The 7007-nt window shown below is 30.3% G+C and overlaps 1 long non-coding RNA gene across 1 annotated transcript; it reads right to left on the bottom strand.

Moving 5' to 3' along the window:
- Positions 1-1198: 1198 nt before the first annotated feature.
- On the bottom strand, positions 1199-2219 carry LOC125054170. The gene is made up of 2 exons (XR_007117670.1): positions 1896-2219; positions 1199-1620 (listed from the first exon to the last, which is right to left on the bottom strand). It is a non-coding gene; the product is annotated as an uncharacterized LOC125054170 (long non-coding RNA).
- Between the last annotated feature and the right edge of the window lie 4788 nt (positions 2220-7007).

The raw sequence follows: 7007 nt of genomic DNA, 5'->3' as shown, positions 1-7007 counted from the left end.
CCTTTTCCTCCCTGTCGATCAGCGGCACCTAGCCTTTAAATTAAGATCTTATTTAACCTTACTTACTAAATTTTCTGTTGCTTATGTCTTAATATTAAAACATTTTCTTTCAGTCAGTGAAAGATATGAGAATCGGAAATATAAATTGTAGCGGGAAATTTGTGAAAGTTACGCAATGACGCCAAGAATACGCGCGCTTTTACATCACGACTTCGCATCGACCTTGATGATAAAATGTAACTAATTTATCTACGAAAATACCATAAAATTTGACTAAAATATCTGCTTCTTTTCGGCTTTTATGATTCTGTAGTTTTGGAAGGCACAGATTGTGACTACTTTCCCAAAACAAAATGTTCAGTGAATCTTGTGCAGTATTGTTATAACGCACGAGGTTAGACTAAGGGTGGGTTGCATCAACAAATTTTGACGGACACGTAACCGTTAAATATGGCGCTAACGAACGTTAAACAAAAAAAGTGTTGATTCACCATCTATGACAGCTTACGTTCGTTAAAAAGTTACGCTTACGTTAACCAGTGCTCGAACCATTGGTAATCGTCAAATTTTGGTTTGTAACTTCGTAGTTCGTACTTTCTAAACTCCGTTTCCTCTGAATTTAATATTAGAGATGGTTTGATTAATAATTATTTTGCAAGGTATGTTAATATTACGATTATTTTTGACTTCAAAAAATAAATTGCAAATTTAATATTAAAGATGTCTTATATTTCAGATTATAACTTTTTTATGGCATGGGTGTATGGGTGGTATGGTGAAGGACTAACATATTCTATACTGTTTATATTGCTTATTGCATGCCTTTGGTAAAGAAATAAAATATTTGACAAAAATAATATGCCTTTACTAACTGAATTACAGCCTACAGATTTTATTAATTTAGACCAAAGTTAACTTCATTGACAACAAACAGAAAACTAGTTTTCTCTAAATTTAATTTTATTCTAATATGTGGGATACATAGTTTAATTATTATTATTTTGCAAGGTATGTTAATATTTAGATTATTTTTAACTTCAAAGAAAACAAATCTCAAATTATAATTTTAAAGCTGTCTTATTTTCAGATTATAACTATTTTATGGTATGGATGTGAAATATGGTGAAGGATTAACATATTATATACTGTATAATATATAGCTATTGCATGCTTTTGGTGGAGAAATAAAATGTTTGACAAAAATAATATGCCTTTTTATTACCGAATTATAACATTACATAGTTAAGCCTGCCTATGCACATAAGAATTAATTCATATTAAAAATCTATTTTTTTACAGTTTTTATTATTTTTTACACTAATTTTATAACATTGATACACACAACTTTAATTATTTTGAAGAGCATTTATACTAAGTTTCAAGCAATTCTGATCATAAACAAGTTATAGTAAGTTTATTTTTTATTGCAAAGGTAAATAAGTACCACTTTTCATACATTTTACATTAGAAATGGCAGTTTCATATAATCTTACATCCCTTTAGTATAATTAATAGTAAGTAATTTTTTTTCTTGTAGTTTAAAAATGATTTCATCGTTCTTCCTCTTCTCATTTAGATGTTGAACACGCACCTCAAAAATTTCTTTTTCATATTTATTATCTGAAAGGGCATTCGATTCTGCATGAATCGCACTCCATGCCCTCTTTTTTTTTTGCAAATTGTTAGTACTGTCTGTCTTTTTATGAAATAATATGTGTTTATGTTTTTCCTATTAAATTTCTAAGTCTGTCCTCTTCTTTTCCAAAATTTACCGAACGTTCTCTGAAAGTCAATGAGTCACGTAAATAAATACACTTCTAACTATATCTCTCAATATAATATATATACTTTGCGCATATACAATTCATGCAATATAATAATAGCTTTATACTTACTTTGGCGAAAAGGTTTCCATTATTTATATTAAAATTAAACACTTTTTAATTATCCTTTCGTACAAAACAATAAACATCGATGTCAAACTTGACAGAATGTTTCAAATGACATTGTTTTTATCAATGTTGTTATTACTAAAAAAAAATTCCCATAAAACATTAGGTCAAAATAGCGTTACGCAAACAGGCAACCCCATTAACAATGACGAACTCATTTTTTGACAATGAAGCAACGCTAACAAGTTAACAGACGTTAAAGTTCATACGTGTCTGTCAAATTTTAACGAACGTAAGTTACGATAGCAAATGGTTTGAAACAACCCACCCTAAACCTATTTAACACACTAATTTAAAAATGATATGATTATTTTAAAATTAAGTTTGTAAAGTTGGTTTTAATAGAGCAATTCAGTTTCAGCTTTTTTTCTATATCATTACTTTTCACAGTTGTTTATCCTAATTCCTAATGTATTACAAATGTGGAAGATATGTTACAAGTGCCATAGTGTGCGGTTAAAATGGCGATGGATATGGATAATAATCACAAAGGATTGGTTGCCACGAGGTTGGAACGGAAAACGAAGAAGACAGGTCAGGCTATGGAGGGATGATCTGGAAACCATATGGCTGGGTAGCCTAGATGTTGAAACAAGCGGAGAGACCTCGAAAGGCCTACGTGAGCCAGAACACACCGTAGACCAAATATTTTGTTTTGTGTTGTACTATACTAAAAAAATTGATCTATGGTCACTACGCTTTAATAAAATAGAAATATCTCGATGCGCTACCTAAATGCCTTATAAAAGTTATTACTATATAGAACATAGATTCCCAATAAATTAAATGTTATGAATTAATAAAGATATTAATTATTATTGTTAAGAAACAATAGACGTATTTTTTTTCCTATACAATATATAATATACATTATCATGTGTTATGACTCGGCGACTCTGCACTATTTTATTTGTGAAATGTAATTGATCAGTTTTATACCGTCACTAACATTATAGAGCTATTGATTGCAACTAACAAATAATATAACTAATAATAAAATTATTAAATAATAATATAACTTATATTATTGAATAACACAGCAAAAAATAATAATTCAGTATTCATTGTCAATTGAATCGTCAATTTCTAAATGAATCAATTTAGTGTTGCGATTTAAATAACTTAACACAAGGCTCCATTTAATGAAAATTTCGAATACTGCCAAGAATTCTAACTTTTGAGTTTCGTTTAATGTATTCCTTCTCAAAAAGCTGAACACAATGGTTCGTCTTACCCGTAATCAAAGAGTAGGAAATGAGAATATTAAGCATTCACAACGAATGTTTCGAAACCATTTCCTTCCTCATCACTAATACGTTGTGCCTTTATTGTTAAGGATTTTTTTCAAATAAGAACCGGGAGAGAGGCTGATATCTATGTAATACTTATACTTAATATAATTATTATCATAAATAATCGATACTAACAGTAACTCTTTGTTGCAATTTGTTTACTAATGTTGCCAACGAATGATTAAATGTTGCTGCATAAAGCTAGACCGCACGGATGGAAATTCGTATTAATTTTCTCTATAATAATATATAAAATTATATTCTTTGACTTACAAAATTTATGATACAAAACGTGGGTAATAAATGTGCCTTAAAAAGGTAAATAAATTTGACGCTATAGAGCCTTAATTGAATTTAAAACAATTTCTTTTTTAAGCACTGATAATAATCATATAGCGTAAATTTCCTAGTAAAATGCCCAAACGTCCAAACAACCGGAAATGTAATAGACAGTTCGTATTTGCGTTACAAACCACAAAAACTGGTGATCCGTGCATTTTATTAGACAGTGATCGATGTTGCTTTGTTCAAAAATAATAAGTTAACATGAGAATCCTTTCACAATGACAGACGTTGATAGACCTTAATCTACAGTTCGATGGCTCGGATGAGAACTACTTGTGGTTTTCAGTCTTCGAATTTTCGCAGTAAAATTATTTATAATCAGGGGTGATTTTTTAATATTTGCACACAAACATGAATTCATGTTAATGTTTGACGGATCTATCTCTGTCAAACATCAGTAATTAAATTATTTTCTATCATACTTAAATAATGATGTATGAAAGTTCTATAATATATAATAGATTGGATAACAAAGGGGTGTAAATAGTTCCTAATTTTTGTAAATTTCAGAAAAACATTTAATTTATGGACAGAGCAATGCTATTAACATTATAAAGCTGAAGGTTGTTAAATGCGCTTATTTCAGAACTATTAGAATTGAATTTGTGTTTTATGTCCCATTTGTTGAGGAGGTCTATATTATGTATTGCTGTAGGAGATTTCGTAATATTGTTATGCTTGAATATACAAAAACTATTACATACTCATAGATTAGATATTTTATATTAATAGTCGCATCACCACAAAATAAACTCAGCGCGAGATGATCGTTTTTCCTTCTTTTTTTCTAATGATTTACTCAAAAATGACTAAATATAGAGTAAATCATTTTTCACCTATTGATAAAAATATGCAATGCGCATGAATACGTATTTAGCCGATTTATTCCTGATATGTATTTTTAATTTGGGATATATTTCAATACAAACGAATCCATGAGTAAATGCTAGCATGCAAGAATATTAAAGGAAAGTGATTTAAGAGTGGATAAAGTTGTGGTTGGAAACGATATAAAGTTTGTATTTTTAAAAGTTTTCGAAGAAGATAACGAGCCTTTAAGAATCTTGTTTCGCAAAAAGTTATTGTTTGATGGTATTAAAAAAGGCTTTTAGGAGGACATCGATCGACTTTTGGGAATACTTTCGGATCACGACTTTGACGTAAACAAAATAAAATGGACAAACTTTTTACTTCCCAGTATGTACTAGGATACGTATGTACTAAGAGGCCATAAAAGAAACAGAGGTAGGCAATTTAAAAGGTGGGCCGATGAAATCATGGAAATGGCTGGTAAGACTAAGACCTGGACGAAATTGGTATACAATAAGGAAAAATGGAGGACAATGGGGGAGGCCTTTGCCCGTAGGCACACCGAATCATTTATCGTAGATTAAGAATAACAATATTTATAATGTATAATGTATATATTTTGTATTTAAATAAATAAAAATAAAAAAAATAAATAAATGTACTAGGATAAAGTTATAATATTACAATTAAGTATTTCATAGCTTGCAACGAAATCTTTTTCACCAACAATCGCCTTAAGCGGGATGCGGTATCACCGGAGTCATGGCGCTGGGCGATTCGACCACCTTACAGTAATTGTTACTTTGGGATGATACTGGGCTTACTAAGTTTTACCACTCTTCGCACTGGTAAGTGAAGCTGGGAGAGATCGGGTCTAGTTATAGGGATGGATCAGCAGTGAGGTCGCTCCGAGGGAGTGCCCAGGAAGCTTCTGTACTTTTGGAAGGAAAAGGCTGACTTAGTTAGCCAGGACTTTACGTACAACGGACCTATTGAGCGTTTAAGTGCGGAAACTGAGTCCACACACCATAGGGATGGATCAGCAGCACCTTTTGAAGCGCATGGACATCTGAACTCCTGCATGAAACTCTTTTAGGTGGTAAAGTTCGGATCACCCTACTCCACGTATGAGCAGCGTGTCGAACCAAGTCTTATAATCATTCTAAATATCTAAATTTTAAGTGCGACTTACATTTTAACTCTCCAACGTACCTGGACCTCGCTAGCGCTCATCATGACGTATCCCCCTGAGAAACCAGTAAGAACCTGGTTTATCTTATGATGCATCTCTTGCTTAGCTCTTTCTGTTTTCTACTGTACTATATATAACACTTTTACTATCATAATTATGTAACAAATTTTCGACTTAATATGTCTTTGAATGTGTTCCGTGAAAATTTAATTAATAACGAAAATATATATGTGTGTGTCATTTCAATGCAATGAACGCGGATATCAAAGAGCTGAGAATTTCAATGAAATTGTGTCATATAATACAGTTTATAAAAGTCCTTCATAAAGGCCTATTTTAGTTTTATTAGAGCGGATCAGTTTTGTAGGCTAAGAATACGATGCGCTAACGATCATCAACAGAAATAAATTTTCAATGCGTAATTGTTCGCTGGAATGTTGTTCTTGACATCATAATTTAACCGGAGTTATAAGAAGAAAATTCTGTGATATGGGATTAAGCTACGTTAATTATTAAAGTTTTAACATGTAAAAGATAAATAACTTAACGAAATTGTATCGAGTTAAATACCCTTTTTTCAATAAATAAATTATTAAAAATAAATTGATTTATGCCGTAAAATTTTAAGTATAGCTATGAGTCTTTATTAGATTTTAATATATAAAATTTAGTGAAATTTATTATTGGTTTTCGTATTAAACTAAGTAACTAATTTAGAAGTAGTTCATCTTCATTTTTATCTTCAAATATAAGATTCCTGAACAACATTATTAAATTATACCGTTATTTTAGTAAATTAAAAAGAAAAATCTTTGTACAATTATTTCATTGCCTAGAGCGAAAACTATTTCATTAATATAATTCCAAATTTTCTTATTTTTATACGAGTGTAATTATTATCTTAGGAATAAGATTTTTTTTCGTATATTAATGGGACAATACATGAGTTCCTAATATCTTTGAATAATGATTACGGCTGTCAAATACTTTCCAAATGGTTGGTGGGATTGGAAAAGATAAGTATAATATGGCAAGTCCTTTGTAATAAAGATTTAAAAAAATTCAAAGACCAGAATTTATTTTTAACCTGGCAACTTTAATAATGTATATCATTAATAAAGCCCGATTTTTAATTATCTCTATGCATAAATTACAAACCCTGTGGTTTCCGAACCAAAGGTCAGTAGAAGAATTATTGTTTTGGTCATAAACATATTTTGACCAAATATTAAGAATTTAAGATACCGCACGCACTCGCGAACTTGACTTCGTAGCCGTCTATTAGCAGTGATTCTACGGATAGTGAAAGCATGATCAATAATAATAATATAGCTTTATTTTAATCAATAAAATACAAGACATTAATAGTAAGTAATAAAATAAAATGTTATATTTATATTGACAGGTAATCAATTC

This window comes from Pieris napi, chromosome 11, assembly GCF_905475465.1.
Source record: "Pieris napi chromosome 11, ilPieNapi1.2, whole genome shotgun sequence".
Lineage (NCBI taxonomy): Eukaryota > Metazoa > Arthropoda > Insecta > Lepidoptera > Pieridae > Pieris > Pieris napi.
This window is presented reverse-complemented; position numbering and strand designations above follow the sequence as displayed.